The sequence below is a fragment of the Castor canadensis genome, chromosome 7, assembly GCF_047511655.1.
Source record: "Castor canadensis chromosome 7, mCasCan1.hap1v2, whole genome shotgun sequence".
NCBI classification, from domain to species: Eukaryota; Metazoa; Chordata; class Mammalia; order Rodentia; family Castoridae; genus Castor; species Castor canadensis.
In genome coordinates, this window is record NC_133392.1 from 141,149,770 (window position 1) to 141,172,434 (window position 22,665).

Consider the following 22,665-nt stretch of genomic DNA (forward strand, 5'->3'; position numbering starts at 1 on the left):
CTGAGAGTTAGGACAATGCACAGAGGACAGGTGATTCCCTGGGGGCCAGGCTGGCCCCGGAGCCACTGGGGACCCCACCCTGCAGTAGGACTACATGCAACCCCATCCATTTCCAGCCCTGAAGCTCAGTGAGGTCCACCCTGCCTAGGAACATGTGGCTTCTATGCCATGCATCAGGTCATCGTGGAGCTCCAGCTCTGTGATTCCTTCACTCTCCACAAGCTCAGCCTGGAGGTTCTCAGCTCACACAGCTGAGAGCCACCTGTCAGGTGAGGTCCTGGGAGAGCCAGTCCTTGGTTCCCTGTCTTCTCCATCCTCTCTTGTCCCCAGAATTCCTGCAGAAGCCCTGGACATTGCACTGGGGACAGGAGGCTAGAAACAAATCCAGGATGGGGACACCCCACCTGCTCATTGTCCTGCAGCCAGCAGTGAGCCCCTCCCCTTCCCCATACTGACAACATTTTTAATTATTATAATTATCACCTGAGAAATTAAGTCCCTGCCAGAGACAATTAAAATGAAATTCGACTCAGTTCTGCCCATCTCTCCTTTCAGCCTTACATCTGATGGTGAATTTCACAGCACACCTCAAAACAAGAGTCGAATGGAGAGTCCCTGAGGGATCTGCAGGCAGGAAGGGTCTGGTGCGAGTGGATGTGAAGGCTGTGTGAAGACAAGCATGCGTGTGCAAGTGTGCACAGGGTGTTGTGTGTGCAAGTTGTGCACTCTGGGTGTTTGCCTGCAGGTGAACGCCTGAGTGCACTTGAAGTATCATGGTGTGTACATGCACAGCGGATGGAAGATGAGGGCCCAGGTGGTAAGACGCAGCGCACCTTGTCGTGGGAGGACATAAGAGGTGGGATCAAGAGCACATGGCAATAAGGAGCCAGGGGTAATTTTTGAGCAGAAGCAAGGCCTAGGTGTTGTTGGCCCATGCTGTCCTCCTGGGGGACCATGGGCTAGATGACCCCTCACATGGGTTAGAACCCTAAAACTCAGGATTTGAGGCCAAGGGGCAGCTTGAGGGAGGTATTAAGTCCCAGGCAAGCTGCCAAGATGAAAGGCTTCCTTTCCCTGCCCTGTATCTCCATCATCAGTCCCTGGCACCCAGGCCTTCTCACCATCTGAGACCCAAGGTTGGGGCTGGTGACACACATGTCTCTCCACCTCCCTGTGCAGGAATCTCTCTTCTCCCATTCTTGCCCCTGTCTCCACCCCTGTGGCCCCATCAGCCTGATTTTTGATTCTGCAGCAGTAAGACTGGCAATCTGGCTAATTGTATGTGTCTGAAAATCACCCAGTAGGGAGGCTGGATAGGCGGCCCCTTCTACTTCATCACCGCCCTAACACATCACCTGACGCTTTCCCTTCATTTTTCAGTTCCTCCCCCATCAGAAATGACGATTAAATTCCCAGCGTAACTGCTGCTTTACCAAACTGAATTAATCACGAGCAAGGGGAGCACCCAGCTCTGCAGCACGGTCAGAACATCTCTGGCATTAGCCCCGGTCCTCATGAGGCCGTGGCAACAAGGATCAGGCTCTGAATCCTCCCTAGTGATGCCACCTGGTGCCTCACTTGGGGTCACTTGACCCCAGACCCTTCTCCCTCCTGAAGCTTTTCTTCTGTGGGAGGAGCCTGAGGGCAACGGATTCATGGGTAGAACTTTGAAGCTGAAAGGACCTCCCCTTTTGCAGATGGGGGACTGAGGTCTAGAGAATTGACTCTCTCTCTCTCTCTCTCTCTCTCTCTCTCTCTCTCTCTCTCTCTCTCTCGCTCTCTGCCTCCCCTCCCCATGGACAAAGGACAAATAATAGTCCAAGTTGGCTTTGACGTTCCAGGCAGTTCTGCTGAGTTTCCTTGGCTGATCTTCCCCTTCTCCAACTGCAGGAAAGAGAACCCCTCCCCCCTCCCCAAGGTAGCCTGCTGACTGGACTGGACATCGCCAGGTGCCCTGTGCACACCTGGCAGGTCAGGGCAAGGTGGGGCCGGGAGATTGGCTCATAGCCAGATTTGAGCAGCAAGAGAAGAACCCAGAGCAGAAAGTCAACAGGGCCTTCAGTGAGCAGGAAGCAGCCAGCACTGGTACAGCAACCCTACAAATAAGGGGCTTCTGTAAGAAGTTGGGGCTGTTTTCCTTACTGACCTGGTGATGGGATGGGGCTGGAAGGGTGCTCTGTGTGTGTCCGTAATTGCCTTCTCCTGGCCAGTCTCACTCTTGGAAACGTGTCTGCCTCCAGCCCTCGCTGTGCACATATGGGTAAGCCTCTCTCCCTCTCTGAGCCTCTCTTTTACTGGACACTCTGGTAACCAGGGCACAGTGAGCCTGCTTCACCCCAATCCCAGCAGGAGCTTTCAGGCAAGGTGAGGAGATTGCTGAGAGATGATACACCTGGAGCTGGGTGGGCAGTGAGTGCTGCACACTGAGAAAACCCACTGAGCCCCACCTCCTGTCTCCTCTGGTAACTGTCAACTTTATCTGCAGAGGGAGGAGCAAGAAACACTGGTTTCCATAAGGCACTGGTGGGAACCCAGTGCAGTTGAGGAAAGGGACCAGGGTAAAAATGAGCCCTGGCCCTGGAAAGGGGCAGGAATGCTGTTATGGCTGCACGGACAGAAGCACTGGGACCCTGGAGACTTAGGCAGGTAACACTTGTCGAACACCAAAGATGAATTTCAATGCCAAAGCATACACCAGCCCCCACTGGTTAGGGAGCCCTGAGTCAAAAATAACACTGGAGCATGGCTGGGAGAGATTTAAAAGACATATTATCTCTGGGACTCAGCACAAAGAAAAGACCCAAGGTGGAAATATGGGGAGCAGACACTGAGACTAAGCTTTGGGAAATCAGATCCCCAAACACAGGTCACTAGAAAACTGTGAATCCTGCAATGTGCCAAGTGAGCATAACCGTGACAACAGGTGCAAACCCAGCTGGTGCCTGACTACATTCACTGCACTCCCACACTAACAGTCCAGCCCCAGGAAAGATGTGTGACTCTCCAAGAGTTAAAGAAATTGCCTTGGAATCTATTGTCCCAAAAAAGACTTCCAGCTTCCAACCAGAAATTATAAGACAAAGCAAGCAAAAGTATACAAAAGACACAGAAAAATCATTCAAACCCAAACTCAGACAAGACCTAGATGTTAGGACTATCCAGGAGAGAATTGTAAATTACTGTGATGAAAGGTTCTTAGGAAAAGGCAAACAACATGGGAGATCAAATGATTACTTTCAGTAGAAAGACGAAAATGCTAAAAAGTATCAAGCAGAAAGACTGAAAAGCAAAAACCAAGTAACAGGGATGAGAAATCCTTTCCATGGGCTTGTTCTGTAGACTGGAGATACTCAAGCAAATAAAGACCTAACTGAAAGAAGACCAAAATAAAATGCACAAACTGAAACAGACAATAAAGGAAAAACCAGAACAGAGCATCCCAGAGTTGTGAGGAAGTACTGACTAGAATGATACATAGCTAGTTGCAACCCCAGAAGGGTAATAGGTAAAAAAGGCACAAAAACTATTTGAAGAAGTAATCTACAAACTTTCCAAAACTAATGACAGACACCAATCTACAGGTCCAAGAAGCTTAGAAAACAGCAACAATGTAAATACCAGGAAACAAATGAATAAAACAGAATTTAAAAATCTAGGCAAATAAATTCACATTCAAATTCCTAAAAACCAAAGTCAGAAAATCTCTAAGAAAACCTAAATACAGAGAAATAAATAAAGATAAGAGTGATACTAGACTTCATGTTAGAATTTATGTGAACAAGATCAGGGGAATTGTGGTTCAAGGCCAGCCCAGGTTAAAAAAAAATGTAGAGACCCCATCTCTGCAATAAGCCAGGCATGGTGCTACACACTTGTGATCCTAGCTATGAGGGAGGCCATAAGTAGGAGGATCCAGGTCTGAGACTGGCCCCAGGCAGAAAGCATGAGAATCTACTTGAAAAATAACTAAAAAGAAAAAAAGAGCTAGGGGTGGTACTATGCCTGATTAGAAAGCACAAGGCCCTGAGTTCAAAATCCCATAAAGCCAAAAAATGTAAACAAGAAGACAACAGAAAGGTATCTTAAAATTCCTGGGAAAACAAAAATGTGTGCCAACTCTAAATTCTATGCCCATTTGAAAACATCCTTGGAAAATTATGGAAAAATAAATATTTTCTTAAACCAGCAAAAATTGAAGGAATTTATTGCTAGCATTCCTGCTCTGATTAGGAAGTATTAAAAGAAGTTCTCCAGGCAAAAGGAATCTATCAGAACAAACCAAGTTCTTAGAATGTTCAAAATGAAATGAAGATAAAATAGAATTAATTTTCTTTGTTATTTTTAATCACTCCAAAACATAATTGACACCTGAAAGAAAATGAGCAATATTGTGTCACATGGTTATAGCATGCATGAAATTAGATAGACAGCAAGAAAAGTACAAAAGATGAGAGGTAGGAGGCCGGCCACCAGTGGCTCATGCCTGTGATCCTAGCTACTCAGCAGGCAGAGATCAGGAAGATCCAGGTTTGAAGTCAACCAGGGCAAACAGTTCTCGAGACCCCATCTCAAAAAATCCCATCACAAAAAAGGGCTGGTGGAGTGGCTCAAGGTGAAGGCCCTGAGTTCAAGCCCCATCACTGCAAAAAAAAAAAAATGTAGATACTGGAGGTTCTAGCACTATTCTTTTTTTTTTTTTTTCATTTTTCTTTTATTATTCATATGTGCATACAAGGCTTGGTTCATTTCTCCCCCTTGCCCCCACCCCCTCCCTTACCACCCACTCCACCCCCTCCCGCTCCCCCCCCTCAATACCCAGCAGAAACTATTTTGCCCTTATCTCTAATTTTGTTGTAGAGAGAGTATAAGCAATAATAGGAAGGAACAAGGGGTTTTGCTGGTTGAGATAAGGATAGCTATACAGGGCATTGACTCACATTGATTTCCTGTGCGTGGGTGTTACCTTCTAGGTTAATTCTTTTTCATCTAACCTTTTCTCTAGTTCCTGGTCCCCTTTTCCTATTGGCCTCAGTTGCTTTAAGGTATCTGCTTTAGTTTCTCTGCATTAAGGGCAACAAATGCTAGCTAGTTTTTTAGGTGTCTTACCTATCCTCACCCCTCCCTTGTGTGCTCTCGCTTTTATCATGTGCTCATAGTCCAATCCCCTTGTTGTGTTTGCCCTTGATCTAATGTCCACATATGAGGGAGAACATACGATTTTTGGTCTTTTGGGCCAGGCTAACCTCACTCAGAATGATGTTCTCCAATTCCATCCATTTACCAGCGAATGATAACATTTCGTTCTTCTTCATGGCTGCATAGAATTCCATTGTGTATAGATACCACATTTTCTTAATCCATTCGTCAGTGCTGGGGCATCTAGCACTATTCTTGAAAAGGCATATTGTTAATTGAAAGAATTCTCAGGCTAGTTTGAATGTATATTATAAATACTGTGTAATCACTAAATCACTAAAAACATTCTTAAGCAAGAGACAACATGGAACCATGAAAAATGCTGTTAACTCAAAGGCAGGCAGAAAAAAGGAACACAAATGACATGATTAGAAAACAGCTAAGATGGAGGGTTTCAAACCAGCTATATCTAGCATCACCATAAATGTGAATGAACTAAGCACATCAGTTAAAAGGCACAGATTTGTAGACAAATAAAAAAGCAAAACCTAACTATACGCTATCTATAACAAACTTTCTCTACGTATAAAGCTATCACATAGTCAGAAGTTAGAGGATGCAGAATCTACTTGCAAACACTAAAAGTTGGAACAGCTATATTAACATCAGATGAAACAGACTTCAGAACAAGAAATATCAGAAATAAAGGAGACATTACCTAATGATAAGCAGGTAAAATCCTCTAACAAACCTAAGTGTGGATGCACCCAAAACCAGAGTCCCAAAATATATAAGAAAAACCTGAGGAAGAATAGAAAAATTAATTATAGCTGGAAATCTCAGCATTTCTCTCTCAATAACTGGTAGACTGACGAGACACAAAATCCGTAAGGGTGACCTGACTAGCTGACCTGTACACACGACATCAACAGACCACACATTCTCAAGTGCACACAGAACATTCATTAATACAGACTGTATCCTGTGCCTTTAACATAGCCTTGGGATACTTGAAAGAATAGCAATGATACAGATTTCATTCTCAATTTATGATAGAATTAAACTTAGAAATTAATCTTTGGAATATATCTGGGAAATAACCAAATATTTGGAAATTGATCAATATATGAATCAGAAAAGAGCTCTTGAGGAAAATAGAAAAATAGAACAAAGAAAAATAAAAACACAGCATATCAAAACTTGGGGGTGCAGAGGTATTGAGAGTGAAGTTTATAGGATTAAACGCATATTTAGTCTGGTTCAGCTGTGTAACAGAATACCACAGATCAGGGGCCTTGACAACACAAATTTATTTCTCACAGTTCTAGAGGTTGGAAGTCTAAGATCAAGGTCTAGCAGGGTTGGTTTCAGATGAGGCCTCTCTTTCTGGCTTGCAGGAGTCCACCTTCTCTGTCCTCACAAGGCCTTCCCTCTGTGCACGTACACACATATTGTCTTCTCTATTCTACTGCTTCCTCCTTCTTCTCCTTCTTCTTCTCCTCCTCCCTCCTTCCCCCTTCCCTCTTCCCCCAACTCCCTTCTCCTTTCCTTCTCTTCCTCCTCCTTCTTCTTTTCTATTGGCACTGGAGTTTGAACTCAGGGCTTTGTGCTTACAAGGAAGGCCTTCTACCATTTGAGACACACCTCCAGCCCTTTTGGTCTGGTTATTTTTGAGATAGGGTCTCGCTTTTTGACCCAGGCAGGCCTGGACAACCATTCTCCTATTTTATGTTTCCTGCCATAGGTGGGATGACAGGCATATGCCACTATGCCTAGCTTTTTTCCGTGGAGTTGGGCTCTCATGAACATTTTTGTCTGGGCTGGTCTTGACTAGTATTCCTCACCATCTCAGTCTTCCAAGTAGATAGGACTACGAGCATGCGCCAACAGGGCCTGCCTGTTCCTCTTCTTATGAGGATACCATTAGGTTAGTTCTCCCCTCTGTGACTTCATTTAACATTAATCACCCTGAAAGTTCCTAGCTTCAAACACAGTCAAATTCAGGGTTAAGAGCTTTAAGGTATGGATTTTGGAAGATACCCTTTAGTCCATAACAATGCATATGTAAGAAAAGACGAAAGTTTTTTAATTTATGTTGAAAATGGAATAAAATAATATTAAAACTGCAAGCTTCCACCTTAAGAAACTAGAGAAATACAATCAAATCAAACCTCTAAAACAAGTAAGAAGGAAAAAATTCATATTAAGACAGAGCAGAAATTCATAAAATTGAAAATGTAAAAAATGCTAGAGAAAAATCAATGAAACCAAAATCTGTTCTTAAAAGAACAGTGAAATTGATATCTCTACCCAGTGTGATCAGGAAGTAACAAGAGAAATGACAATTCACCAAAATCAAGACTGAGAGAGGGAAGATCGATGCTGACCTGCAGACTTGCAAAGGTGATAAATGAATAGCACAAAAAGTTCCAAGAGAAACAGACAAGTACACAATCACAGTTGTAAATTCATTGCCTCTCAATGCATTGCTTCTCAAGCAGAATCTAAGCAAGAATACAGAAGACTTAAATGACAAGCAACAAGACCTAACTGACATTTTTAGAATACTCCACCAAGCAGCAAAAAGCACATTATTTCCAAGTACACAGGAAATATTTATCAATATAGGCCATAGTCTGGGCCATAAAAATGACTCAAGTATATTTAAAGGGCTCAGTCATGCAACATCCATTCCTGTGACTATGACAGAATTCAATCGTCAGTCAGTAACAGATCTCTGAAAACGTCTAAACTGTTAGCCCAATGACACACTCCTGAATAACCCACAGTTCAAGGGAGTCAAAGGGAAACCAGAAAGTGTTTTAAACTGGATGCAAATTAATGCATAGTATATTATGAATAGTGGGATGCCACTAAAGAATTACTTAGAGGAAACTTCATACTAATAAATGACATATTGAAAAGAAAAAAAGTCCTCAAATCAGTGACATCAGCAAATACTTTAAGAAAACAGAAAAGGAACAAAGAGCATAGCTTTGGACCTCTGAAACCAAGGTTCCACATCCATGGGTTCAATTAACTGTGGATTGGTAATATTCTTTCTAAAACATTGCATCTGTATGGAACATGTATTGACTTTTTTCTTGCCATTATTCACCAAGCCATACAGTATAACAACTATTTATATTGTATAGGTGTTCTAGGTCATCAAGACATGATTTAAAGTATAGAGGGATGTGTGTAGGTTCTATGCGAATACAAGGTCATTTTTTATACAGGAATTGAGCAGCAGAGGACCTGAACGTCCTCAGCAGTTCCTGGAGCCAGTTCCCCTGAGGATAACAAGGGATGTCTGTATTAAAGATTAGAGCAGAAGGACTGCGCGTGGTGAATCACAGATGTAATCCCAGCTACTCTGGAGTTGGAGGTAGAAGAATCAAAGTCTGATCCCAGGCTGGGCAAACACTCAAGACCCTATCTGACAAACAAACTAAAAACAAAAGGGCTGGAGGTGTGGCTCAAGTTGTGGAGTTCCTGACGAGCAAACGTAAGGCCCCAAGTTCAAACTACGGTACTACCAAAAAAGACAATAATGGGAAAAAAGATTATAGCAGAAACCAATGAAAACAGAAAACACAAACTAGATATTTGAGAAGATTTACAAAACAGATGACCCCTAGAAAAGATAGTTCAAAATTGTTGACCAACATCGGAATCCAGAGCAAGGTGACAGGATCACTCCAGACGCTGCGTAGCACAAGGACAGCATGGAAACATGCACAACGTCCATCCCAGGAAAGTCAAAACAGACATATTTCTGCAAAAGCACAATCTACGTTCATTCAAGAAGTAAATAACCTGAACAGGGGTGGTCTATTTATTGATGAAAGAAATTGAATTTGTGCTTTAAAACTTCCCATTAAGAAAACTCCAGGCCCGTGTGGCTTCACTGGTGAAGTCTATAAAGTGTATCCTATGTGTCATGGCGGAGAAATAGGAACTTTCTACACAAGCTCCTCCAGAACATCAGAGACAGGGATGCTTCCCAATTTATTCCATGACACCAGCATCAGCTGGACACCAGCATCAAAGACACCGCTCTAAAACAACGTTACAGGTTGATATCTCACATAACATAGAGGCAAAACAACAACAGCAACTAGTATTCAATGCCATAAAAAATTGGATGGTACTCACAACCAGGTGGGTTTATCCCAGGGCTGTAAGTTTGGTTTAAGATTCAAAATCAATGGGGTTCATCCTACTTACAAATTAAACGATATAAACCACAAACAAAATATGGTATATCCATACAATGGAATATTAGTCAGCCATACAAAGGAATGAATCACTAATACGTGCTCTTGCATTCGTGCACTTTGGAAACATGCAGAGAGAAAGAATCACATGATTCTGTTCCTGCAGATATCCAGAATGCAGGAATAATGGAGTTGTTCGCTTAGGACTAGTGGGAATGGGGTGGGAGTGATAGCTGAAAGGTTGTGAGTTTTCTTCCTGAGGTAATGAAGATGCACCAGAATTGGCTGTAGTGATGATTGCATATTCTTGTGACTATCCAAAACCTTTGATTGTACACCTTATGTGGGTGAACTGCATGTTGCATGAATTATATCTCAATATGACTCCTTTTAAGAATAAAGGAACTGAGTGTGAAGTATATGGGAATACCCTGTACTGTTTCCACAACTTTTCTGTGACTTCAAAGCTGTTTGCTGTAAGTTGGAAGCTAAATGTTCCTAGCAGCTCAGGTGATAAAGGATGGTCCCCAGGGCTGTGTAATTGGGAGGTGGTGGAAGCTTTAAGAGGTGGGACCTAGTGGGAGGTCCTCAGGTCACCTGGCGCATGCCCCAGGGGATTCTGGGACACTTTCTTCTTTCTCTTTTGCTTCCTGGCCATGAAGTGAGCAGTTTGCTCCACCATGTGCTCCCACCATTGCCACCCAGCGCCCCCACAGAGGCCCAAAAACAACAGTGTCTGCCCCACCTTGGACTGAACACTTTAAAACCGTGAGCCAGCATAAATCTTTTCTCTTTATAATTTAATAATCTTAGGCATCTCGTTATATGGTCAGAAAGTTAACACACCACTCTAAAATTTAAAGTTTATTTTTTAAGAACATAGCTGAAATTTGGGGGAGATGGAAGGAACTATTGTTACACAGTACAATAGAGGCAAGTCACATAATAATTACACAGATCAAAGAAGCCAGATAAAAACAGGACACTCCGTATGATTTTTTTCCATACAATTGCATAGGATCTAGTGTTGTGGGGATGACTTGTGAGAAGTAGGGGAAGTAGGAAGAGGATGTTTGCAGTGACTGTCCTGATAGTGATAATGATACAGTCATAACCACATCTGTCAAAACTTAACAAACTTCATAGATTGCATGTTGTTCATATATGCAGTTTATTGTCTGTGTATTATGCCTCAATAAAAGTATACATTTTAAGCACTTATCAACCTGCACACTTTAAATAGGAGTGGTTTATTATACATCAACTCTATGTCAATAAAGCTGTTAATATCAGTAAAGACCTACTTTGCAGTTGGCACTGTCCCTCACACATCGCACCCCTGTCATGTGCTGGGAGCATGTGTGGTCTCCTGTCATCACCTGGGGGCTCTGGAACTGGGTTTTCCTGGAGATCAGTTCCTTCAGTGGTCTCCCAACAAGGCAGGTGTTTCCCGGGAGGTGCTCACGTTTGCAGTCTCACCATTGGCTCCTTTGCTAGATCCTCTTCACCTATACCAAGGACTCTGCAGAGGCTCAGGGTCTGACTGACACTGGCCACCATAGACCCTGCCCTATGTTGGACCCCCCTCCCCACCAAATGTTTGTCATGTTTCATTCCAACACCATTCATTGCTTTGTGACAATTGACAGATGATGAAGGCCAGAGGTGAAGGAGCACAGCTGAGGCCCCTGCTAGGACAAGGCATATTAGTCAGTGTTCTGGAGAGAAAAAGAACCAATATAAACATATATGTGTGTGTGCGCATGTACATATATACACATATCTCTTTATGTATTCTATACGCGTATTATACATAAATCATAGAAGGGTATTTATTAGATTAGCTCACGTGGAGGCTGAATAATCTCACAATGGCATCTTCAGGCTGGAGAGCCAGAAAATCCTACAGCTGCTCAGTCTATAACATGGGAAGCTTCAGAATAAGGGGACCAATGGCAGTGCAGCCCCTTGCTGAGGCTGAAGAACTGGAAGTTCCCTGGAGGGCCAATGGTGTGAGTCAACCTTGAAAGACTGAAGAAGTAAGAGTGCAGTGTCCACAGGTGATGACAGCAGCGTATATGTCCTCACTGCCTGGCTCTTTCTCCTTCCACCTTCATTCCCTCAGGGCCCCCAGCCTATTGGATGGTGCCACCCACATTTGGGGTGGGTTTTTCCACTTTGTTTTGTTGTCCACATGCCAGTAGACTCTGGTAACCTCTCACAGACACACCCAGAAGTGTGCCTTGCTTATCTCCTAGATGTTTCTCAACTCAGTCAAGCAAGATTGACCATCACACGGGGAAGTCAGGGTTCCAGCCCTGATTCCATCAAGATAACCTGCAGGTTCCTGCTCATCTCCATCACAGCCCAGCCATCTCACACAGACACATTAACTGAGGTAAAGCAGTATCCTTGTCCTGGCTCCCTGAAGTGCACCCCTTACACACACCCCTCCTGCAGGGCAAACCTGGAGTGCCCTGCTCCAAAGCCAATACTCCTCTCCAAGTTGCTTTAGGCTTGGCTTACAGGTGGAAAGCCTAAGACCTGGCTGAACACAGCCTGCCCTGATAGCATCCTGCATAATTGAGAGGCGAGGCCTGGGCAGAGGCAAGTAGCCCTGTTGCTTCCTAGGTATACTGGGGACCTAATTAAGAACCAAGGACTTCGAGGAGGTACTTGGGGGTCATCTCTGAGGATGGCTGGCTTCTTGATAAACCCAGAACATATTTCCAGTCAGGATCTCTCTGAACCATTCTCTCTTTGGCCTCCCTAAGACCACTTTGGGGAGACCGAGGCAGCCCACCTGGTCATCCCTTGTGTTACTGTCCCACAGAGGAGATTTGGGGTGCTAGCACTTTGAGTGAACTCTGCCCCCATCCCTTCTCCAATGCCCAATGATCAGGGAACATGGAGACCCAGGTCTCTAGACTTCATAGTCCTCCAGGTCATGGATAGGGTCATGCTAAAGAGAGGGGAAGGTGGGCTGGGGAGAAGGAGAGGGAAGGCTTGCACCTTCATGTTTTTTGGTCTACAGTTGAAATGAGACCACCTGCAGCTCCCCAGCCTCTGAACAGCTTCCTGGAGCTGAGAAGAGGAAACACAAAGCTCCCACCCTGATTGGATTCCAGCAACAGCAAAGCCTCTGGAGTGAGAGTCACCTGTGGGAATCAGATGGCCCCAAGGGTTGGAAGGCGTTAACAGCATAAGCGCTCGTATTGATGCAGATATGAATGTCTTGTGCACTCACACTGCTACCTCATTCAGCCCTCACCTCCACAGTCACGTGTCAGGGCTCTGGTCTGCTCTGCTGCCTCCTGGCTGCATGACCCTGAGTAAGCCCCAGCCCTTCTCTGAGCCTCAGTTTCCTTATCTGAAAAGTGCAGATAATAGCATCCCCTCCCTCTGAATGGTGATGAGACCTCAGGGAGCTCATCCTTGCAGGTGCCTGTCTCAGGTCCTGGCACAGAAAGTGATCTTCATCAAGGTCAAAGGCAGCAGCATTTATCTGAGCTGGAGGTTTCCAACAGTGAGATCCTGAGCCCATGGAGGAGCCATTTTTCTCACAACCATCATTTGCTCTGGGTGTCCCTTCCAGAATCCTACTTGGAGGTCCATGGTTGTCTGTCTCCTCTACTTTGCTTTTTTTTTTTTTTTCTACAGAGAGTGGGGGTGGGGGGCTACCCCGAACATAGCCTGCAGAAATGTACTGCCAGTGCTGTGAAAACTAACTCGCTCCAAGAATCACAGCAGGTAGTTCTCTTTTCTGCTTAATGGCAGGAACGCAGATGTGTCAGGAACCACTGTGCCAGGGGTGCACACGCCCTCCCCACCCCACCCTTGTCATCGAGGGGCTCAGTGCCCACACCTTGCAGCAGTCTTAAGATACATAGAAAAGGCCATTTTGGCTGGACATCTGCTTTCTTTTCTTTTCTTTTCTTTTTCCTTTTGCACAGTACTGGGATTTGAATTCAGGACTTTGTGCGAAGCAGGCATTCCACTCTTGAACCATACCCACAGCCCTTTTTTCTTTTCTTTTTTTTCCGTTAGTTATTTTTTGGATAGGGACTTGTATTTTTGCCTGGGTGGCCTCAAACTTTGATCCTCCCATGAAGTTGGGATTACAGGTGTGCACCATCCTACCCACATGTTTGCCAAGGCTGGCTTTGAATTTTGATCCTCCCAATCTCCACTTCTTGAGTAATTGGAATTACAGGTGTGAGCCATTGTGCCTGGCCTCTTTTTGTTTTGTAAGTGGTGGTATCTCGTGCTCATTCTTCTGTCTTGAGAAAGATCTACAAAGGATGATGAATCTATAATATTCGGAAGTTTTGGGAGGCTGTGGTTCTTCAAAACATGCTAATTTAGCACATGAAATAGTGCCACATGTGAGTGTATAAACCAGGGCAATTTCACAGTAAGGGTCAAAACGTTTGCTATAGATCTGTCCACAGGCGCCTGCTCCTGCTCCGAACTGTGCTCACAGCTTCCATTCCAAGCTGTGGTGCTCATGGTAGAGGTGCAGGTCTGAGTCTATCAGCTCAGCCTCAGCCCCATCAGGAAGCCAGGAAAGGCTCCACCTGTGCCCTCTCACCTGTCTAGGTGGACTCAGGAGGAGGTTGGGGAGGCCTCAGTTTGGACCGTACTCCCTTAAGCCCAGATCCCTTTTCTGGCTGACTCCATCCTTGAGGCTCCATGGCCGCTCTGGTCTTGTCTCAATCTCTGACAAGGGCCTTGACTTGGGGTCTGTGACTCCTGCTATCCCCAGTGGCTTGGTCCTTTAGCCTCTTGGGTCTTTCCATGGCAGAGCCAGGAAGACAGTCTGCCAAATGGAGAGGGGCTGCATTTCACAGCTTCCTCAGACCTGGGTGAAGCAGACCCCTGTCCTGGACCCTGCACCTCCGAGGTCCCCATTCCAGCTACTCTCTGGCTGGGCCTCTCTCCATAGGGCATGGATCTGATGGCAAGGGACTGTGCCCATCTGGAACCTGGACCCGCTCCTGTTCCAACCTCAGTTTGAGTAACTTGGGACCCTGGAATTCTCTGTCAAAATGACCAGCCCGGGGTAGACTAGAGTGTGGGTGAGCACCCAGCCTGGGTCTGGGGTATGGCAAAGGGGCAGCTGTTTGCTGAGGCTGTGGCAGATGGTGGACATGTCCGCCTCTCCTGGTGCTATTTGGATCAAGGGTGGAAAGACAGGGGGAGCTGGTAGTCAAGGCCAAGGCCGGGTCTCCTTGCCCTTCTACCTTCTAGCAAGGAACTCTTGAGACTGAGAATTTTGGAGTCAAACTTGACTTTCCCACCTGCCATGAAGCTGTATTTATAAGGATAGTACAATAGTTTGTTATATTGATTTATAACTTTAAAATTTTCAAAATCTGGTGTGTGGACACCTATTCGTGCACTCGCCCTGGGTCTGTGACAGATATCCCTACTATGTGTGAACCACGTGCTCCAGAAGGGGGTCAGCAGGGAGGAAGTTGCCATTTGGCAGGTAATGGTAGCAGCCTCCTCCTTCCATTCTTAGGAGTGCGAGAGTCAGGAAGGCCTCGCCTGGTTTGGTCACAAGGCAGAGTTCTCTCTTGGCAGCTGTGCTCCTCCTGTGGGACCAGCCAGAGCTCACCCTGTCCCTGGGGGAGTCACTATCTCTGCCGTGTGATAGGGATTCTCTGCCTATCTGTGTCAGTGATGAGTTCTGAAAATAGCCTTTAAGGTGTGGCTGGGGAAGGTGGCAGGAGCCTCACAACTGTCTATGGGCTCCTTCCTCTGTCTGCACTCTCATAATTCCCACAGACCCTCTGCAAGGGTCATACAGTCATTCTCCCATTTCTTAGGTGAGGGAACTGAGGCCCAAGAGGGGAAGGCACCTGCTCTGGGTCACATGATCACCACCTGCGCCTCAGCATCTGACCCCCTTTGGGGTGAGCCCAATGTCATGAGCTTGTGCCCAAAACAGGTTCAGATCCTGCGGTAACAGGCTGTGGGTCAGCCAACAGAGGTGAGACATTCCCTCCTGTCTCATCTGGACCACTTAGTGCTCAGCCCAGGCTGTGGCACAAAGAGGGGCTGGGGAGGTGATGGTCTGGGCCAGAAGGCCAGGATCTTGGAGGCTCTCCAAAACCACCTCAGTCTTGTCCCTCCTCCCTTGGCCTTGCAGCCAATGGGACCTCTTCTCAGTCCCCCAAAATGTACTGGCCTCTCAGCACAGCTTCCCTCTCTGCTGATCATCCCAGGAAGGCTTCTCCTCACTGTGGGAAGATGCACAGCCCCCGATACCACAGCCCTAACAGCTGTGGTCCCAGAGGAGGAGGGACCTTCTTCCACTTGTCCACCTGCTCAAGGAAGACGCTGATTGGGGACCCCCAGCTCTACCACATAGACTTGCACCTCACCACAGAGGAGATTCCATTGGCTGAGTATGTAATAGGGTGTCTGAACAAACACCCTGGAGGTCCTCTCCATGGTCTGGGACACTGTTTGGTTCATAGAGTAAGGGTCTCTCTGATGTGGTTGTAGCTCCCTGAAGTTCCCCAGAAGGTGAGAATAGGGACCCTGACCTGGTCTTCTAGTTCAAAGTGTTCAGGAGACAAGCCTCACAGACAAAGCAGAAACACTTCTTCAGTCAGCTGCCCCAGGTCTCTGCTTGGTGGTAGGAAGAGAAAGAAATTCTGGAGGGACTGGAGGCTGAGACTCAACCCTCCCTGCAGTTCCCTGGAAGAGGAAATGACCCAGGCAATCTGGAGAAGCTGTGATTTCAGCTCAGCAGCCTCCTAGGCTTCAGCTGGAACTAACACACAAAAGGAAGGTAGGTGTCTTACAATGCTGCAGGAGGGGGAAGTATTTGTCATGCAAGTCACAGGAGGAACCAATCAGCAGGAACCACCAGTCAGATGAGCCAATCAGATGAATCCAGTTGTTAGGCAACCACAGGGTGAATGCTGCTGAACTCCTATTAGGAGACAGGTGAGATGAAATTGGTGCCTCTAGGTTCCCAGTGACTTTGGGCCTCCACATGTCTACCCAATACTGCAAAGGACAACATGGCCTCATATGGGGTGGGAGGCTTTGGAGGTATGCGGGAGTGTGGGAGCTCCTGACATTTCAGGAGACACTCTGTGTCTCCAGGACCCTGATGGTGTCAAAATGTTATGATCTTCCTGAGAGAAGTGAAGAGTGGAAGTGAGTGAATTAAACACAGTCCTGCAATGGGAGGTGGGATCCTGAGTGTGTAACCATGGCAACAGCCTCCCCTTCTCTACTCACCAAAGGGGCATAGGATGGTAGGGAAAGGAGCTCCTGTCCCACCCTCCTGGGGACCCTGTCTTGGGTGCCTGTCTTACTCAGGAAACTAAGGACCTTCCTCATGACATTCCTATTCAACTTCACTCACTTGTTTATTCACTCATTCAATATGTTTGCTTAGAATCTATTTTGAGTTCTAAGCCCTGTGAATAGGGCTCTCTCTGCCTCACTCAGTCTTCCTCTGGGGACATGGCAGAGATAACCAGACAGTCAAACAAATGGAAAAATGAATTGAACTTGAAATGCATACAACTGAGGGACACTTAAGTGATAGTGTAAGAGGCACTCAAATTGCTTTACCTAAAAGGTGTGGACTCCTTACTCAGGCCCACAAATTAACTAAAAGCAGGAGAAAAGCTTGACATCTCTCCTCCATTTTGTATCTGTCTTTGTTCTAAGCCATTGTCCCTGCAGTTACCTTGCAACTACCTTGGAATCAAAGAAGGACAGAAGTGATAAATAATATCTTCACGACAAGGGACAGAAACTATCCCCAACAGTAGACCCTCCTCTGGATGGACCACCTGCCTGGTTCCAGATAACAACTCCAGAACAAAGACTGAGATAATGATGAAACAGGCTACATCTGTGAATGTGACTATTTAGCTATGCATATATTTTGTCCCCTGCCCCCAGTTCTTTGTTTCCTTAAACCTATAATTCATGTCTGTACCCCAAAGATGGCTGAGGATGAGCAGAGCGCTTACTCTGCCTCTTCCCACGACATGTCCCGAGCTGTGCAATAAACCTCCTTTCTCTGTCTTCACCAAGTCCCTTTATTTGGTGTCTAAGGGCAGGTGGCCAGACCTGGCTTGTAAAATCCCAGGAGTTTGGGCCTTGAGTCCAAAACTCTGGTTTCAGTAGTACATTATGCTAGAACGCTCAGTGAGTGACCACTGGTCAGGGGGTTCCAGATGTTCTTCGACTCTTAGCTTGCAATGTCTAAGATAAGGATGCTGCTGCAGGTGCAGCAGAAGAACCATGAAGATTAGGAAGGCAGCAGGGAGTGATTTACTAGCAAAGAGGAATTACATCGGGAGGAGAGAGGCAGGCAGTTGGATAAGGGCTGACTGCGTGGAAGTTGTTGGGGCTTGGGCTGCTTACTAACCAATAGAGTGGGGTTGCTAGGTGGTGCAAGACTGAGGCTCTGTCCTTGTGGCCCCACCCCAAATGGCTCAACAACTGTGTAGTGGCTGCCCCGCTGTGGGAAGTCATGTGCCTGAGCTTTGAGGTAAGGGCAGGCACCTGTGAAGTTGGTGCCCTTTGTTCTGGATTTAGGGCAACACTGGAAGGTCACATAGCAGTCATTATACCCTTAAGGCACATGCAGGTCCGTAGTGTGAGGAGTGGGCTCCATATGGAAGATATGGAACCATTATCTTAACCACTGGCCAGGGTGTGAGCCATCTGGGTGTTTTTTGTTTGGTTTGTGTGTGTGTGTGTGTGTGTGTGTGTGTGTGAAATCTTGTAGCACAAGGCATTTCCTTGTTCCTGTTCATGTCTACCTAGCTGCCTATGCTAACAAGTGGGGCCTGATTTTCAGAGAACACCTCACCAGGAAACATTTGAATAAACCAGAGAGTCAGAGGAGCCAATCAGGCAAAAAGGAAAGGGAAAGGCTTTCCTGGTGGCAGGAATTGTCTGTGCAAATACCCTGAGGCAGGAAGGAGCTTGGACATCCTGGTAACAGAGATCTCAATTTGACTGAACCAAGGCTGGAACACCACCACCAGGTCAGGCAGGACCATGAGGGCTGTGCCAAGCCTCGAGGCTTGTCAGTAGCAGCGGGATCCACAGGGGAGATTTAGACTGGGTTGTGATGGCACCAGGCTCCTGTGTTCATAGCTCTTCTCTCTGCAGTGTGGAGTGGCCTGGTGGAGGGGAAGGGAGAGAGTATTCCAGAAGAGGCTGCAGCTGCAGGTGGGTCAGGTGAGGCTCTGGGTATGTTCCAGGACCTGCCAGGAACAGGTGGCCGGGATCTGTAAGGGAGAGAAGAGTGCACAAGGTGAGGGTAGGGTTTGAGGGACGAGGTTCCTGTCTAAAAGGCATGGGCAGATGGGAGGGACTGGATGGTGGTTAAGCAGCATTAGAGAGATGAAAATAGGATCTGTCTTTGGGGAGACTCCCTAACTTTCATTCATTTACATCTTGCACAGAACTTTTGTTGAGCCACACTCAAGGCTGTAAGTATGAGGGGGAGTAAAAGGTGGAGATGACAGGCCTGGACCTGGGAAACAGCCTTGGACTCAGTTCTGCAGGAGTCTTTCCTGCCAGAGACCTGGAGGACAGGAAGCAAACCCATTCTGAATAGGGTGTGGGCATGAGTGGGCAGGGTGAACATGGGGTGAGGTCATGGCACCATAAGCAGAAGGCTTGTTCTTATGCTTGACTGAGGGGCTCAGGGCTCAGCACTCTGGGACTGAAGGCTATTGGAAACTCTTAGAAGAGACAGAGAGATCCATAAGCATCATACCCAGTGCAGTACTTATTGCTTTCATCCTACACCTGCTCAAGAGTCTAAGATGGCAGGTCTAAGGGTACACTCTACCCTGGAGACTCAGAGCCTCTAGGTCAAATGTCTCAGTGGCATGTGTCATGGAGGGTGTATGGGTTGAGCTGGATGAGCTCTTCTAGGGTAACCCTGGAGGACTGTCAGGAGGAAGCAGCATCTGAGAATGATCAGAGGTAAGCAGGAAGTGCTCAGAGGTGGGAGAGACATTTGGTTAGAGACAGCACCAAAGGCAAAGGGGCAGGACAGACACAAGGCATCACTGTTTAGGTGGAGGGAAGGGCAGAGGCACCAAATACTTAGGACTGGGGTCATTAGTGCTTATATTTTGAGGAGAACATTTATATTTGTTATATAAACCCCTTTGATTTCAAGGAAGAGCAGCTAACAGTGGCTAACTTCAGCAAAAGTGAAAAGACATTAGAGGGGAATTGGGTACCCATCTCAGGGATGGGTTGGCATGGAGGCTAATCTGAAGACTGCTCTCCCCTCCCCATCTCTCTTTTCCTCTCTACAGACAACTGTTCTCTACCCACCGGGAAGAGCAAGGACACCATTAACTCCCAAGCTTACCAGAGCTCGGTGCCCTCCACAGGGCCAGAGAGGGCTAACACTTCCCAGCTCCAGGTCCCCCAGAAGGTTCCGTTGACCCAACTTGGATCATGTCTGGACCAATCAGCTACATCCAGAAGGTGGTTCTCCACTCCTCATATCCCAGATTCTGAAATGACCAGGTGGGTGGATTGCACAGAGGAGAAAGGAATAGCTTCTAGAAGTCAGCTTGGGGCTGGACTTGGATGGTGGTGAATTTAATCTTCCCTAACTCTATTTCAAGAAGGTTCAGAGAACTAGATAACTTTGTCTGAGTATAGACAGCCAAGGAGTCAAGTTAGAAGCCCAAACTTTCCAACCCCAAGCCCATAATGCTTTATTTCCCTTGACTGTTTTGGTGATGCTCCAGTTGGAGCAGGATTTAATTTCTAGAGCAATCTTCCCATCTCAACAGTTCCAACATTCCAGGAAAGAATTTGGGCATTTCAGGGTGGGCTCTTGTTTTTTGCTGCTGGGAATCCTGCTGCTCACTGTGGGTGACCTGGTCACAGTGAAGTAGGAAAGGCATAATCAATGAACCCTCGTGAGAAACTTGTGTATCTTCCACAGCCATATCTCAGGCCAACTTTTCAGGGCAAGGATGCAGGGAAAAGGTTTGTATACTGTTCCAACACATATGAGTCATATATTCTCAAGCAAGCACCCCAACTTCTTGAGTCTGTCCCTTCATTTGTGAAATAAGGTTAACTATACATATTAGTATATAAATGCAATCTGCCACTTACACTTGGTTCTCTTCCTTCATTGCTAGACTACTTGGGGCATCAATTCTGATGTCTCTCTTTCCCTGAAAATGTACAATTAAAGAACTCACTCTGGCTCACGAAGAAATGAGCTGTGTCCATGTTAAAGTAAAGCTAAATGGAGAGTGACAATGGCTTCCATAACAACAGGCATTTGACAGGTTGCCAGGGAGCCTACAGGGGTGCTCTTGGTGAGGGAGGCAGGGTCAGCATCAGTGAGACATAGACGGCTCGTTCCAACCACATGGGCCAGAAGTTCCCACAAACCACATCAGTTTTTGACTGGAGCAGGTTGGAGGTGGGATGAGAGTAGGGAGAGAGAGACAGAGATAGGAGAGACTTGGAGGCCAGTCTTGAAATTACCTAGAAGATCCAGCTGTAGCACCTTGGACAGAGTCCATCTTCTGGAAGAAGGGGATCAGAAAGGAGGACAGGAGGGCCTGGTAACCTTCAGTTACTGCCATTCAGTTGGTGGCAGTAAGGTAAATTCTAGAAGCCTGCCCTCCCCAGGTCTCTCCTTGCAGCAGCTGTGTGACCTTTTTCTGCATTTGTGTGTGTTTGTGTGTGAAAGGTGTCACCTGGGTACAGTTGGGTAGGCCACCTTCAGGCACACTTCCTCAGCTTCAAAATGGGAGTGCTACCCCATATGGCCCCTTGAGGCCTTGCCATCCGGGACACTCCATGATGTAAGCATATTACAATCTCCCCAGGGAAATGCATTGTGGGTATATTGTTGCTTCACTTCCAGCCTCCTGACTTTTCAGACATGGCCCCTGGTTGTACTTTCTGCCCAGTTCATCAGCATTGAAGAAAAGTTCCCCTCATCTCAGCAGTCTCTACCCTCAGTCCCTGTCTGCTTTGTCCCCCAGTCTTGCTAATCCCTGGAGGCCTGAGAAGGTCCAGCCACAGACATGGTGTTGGCCAACTCTGAGGTGTGCTCAGAGCTCGGCCTCGGGCAGAGCTGGGGTGGAGGCCAGGCCCCACTACTCACCCATGTGGAATTTCAGCTCAAATGCACAACCCAGTGAATGTCCCAGCATGGTTGCTGTACAGTCAGTGCCTGTCTGTGCGGATACACCTCTGTCTCCCCAACAGGACTCATGACTGTCATCTCCTCATGGTTCTTCCTGATTGATCTATCAGCATACAATTTGCTTCCAGCTTCTTACTGGAGTAAGCATTGTAATTACCAAAGGCACATGAACTCACCACTGGTCTCCACACTAAGATAATTGCTGTCAAGCAGATGCACATAACTTGCAGTCTCCTTACATGGACGGCCTGCATCTCCGTACCTCTGTTCTTTCTCCACTGAGCAAACTCTCTTGTCTCTGTGCAAGAAGTTCCTTGCCTTCCTGTCTCTCCTGTTTTCGTGGTCAGTGGGCAGGTCCCACAGGTTCCTGAAGGACACATCATTAGGTCACTTTGCTGTGACTCCTGCTTCACTGCTGCCACCGCTGGCTGGCAAGCCCTGGGAGCTTATAGCAGGCTTGGTGTGGAGCTGCTGGCTTTGCCATTATTGCTCCCATCAGAGAGGTGCCATCTCACTCCGGTTTTACAGATATGAAAACGGGACTTAGAATGAAGTCACTTCCCACTTTGCTCAGTGATTAATGGAGCCAGCCTTCAAGTTCAGGTTTCTCCATTTCTAGATCCCACCCTTTTGACATTTTGTACCAAAGAAGAAAGCCTGTCCACTACCCCTCTCCCCACTCCTCTGTACTTTCTCCTTGCCCTCCCCACCTCATCTTCTCCCTCACAGCCCAGCACTTCCAAGGCTCTTGGACCGAAAGCCTGAGCTCTGAGACTTCATCTCCCAGGTGCAAACCATGAGAAGGACCTGGCCTCAGAGGCCCACCCAGGATGCAGAGCTATCCTGAGCCCTGTCTCCCAGTGAGAGCAGCTTGGGTGGTGAGGCAGGGGTGACACACTGACTTCTGCCATACTCCTAGCAGCTCATATGTGGAGCTGACTTGACCTTCAGCACTACCTCATGGCAAGTAGATGAGTGATGACAACTCTATCCAGGGTTCATCTCCATACAGCTGTGCCAAGGAGCCACTGAACACCATGTGACCCTCACTATATCCTAGGAAGCAGGGCACCAGGCCAACTTGACAATTGAGGAAACTGAGGCCCAGAGTCT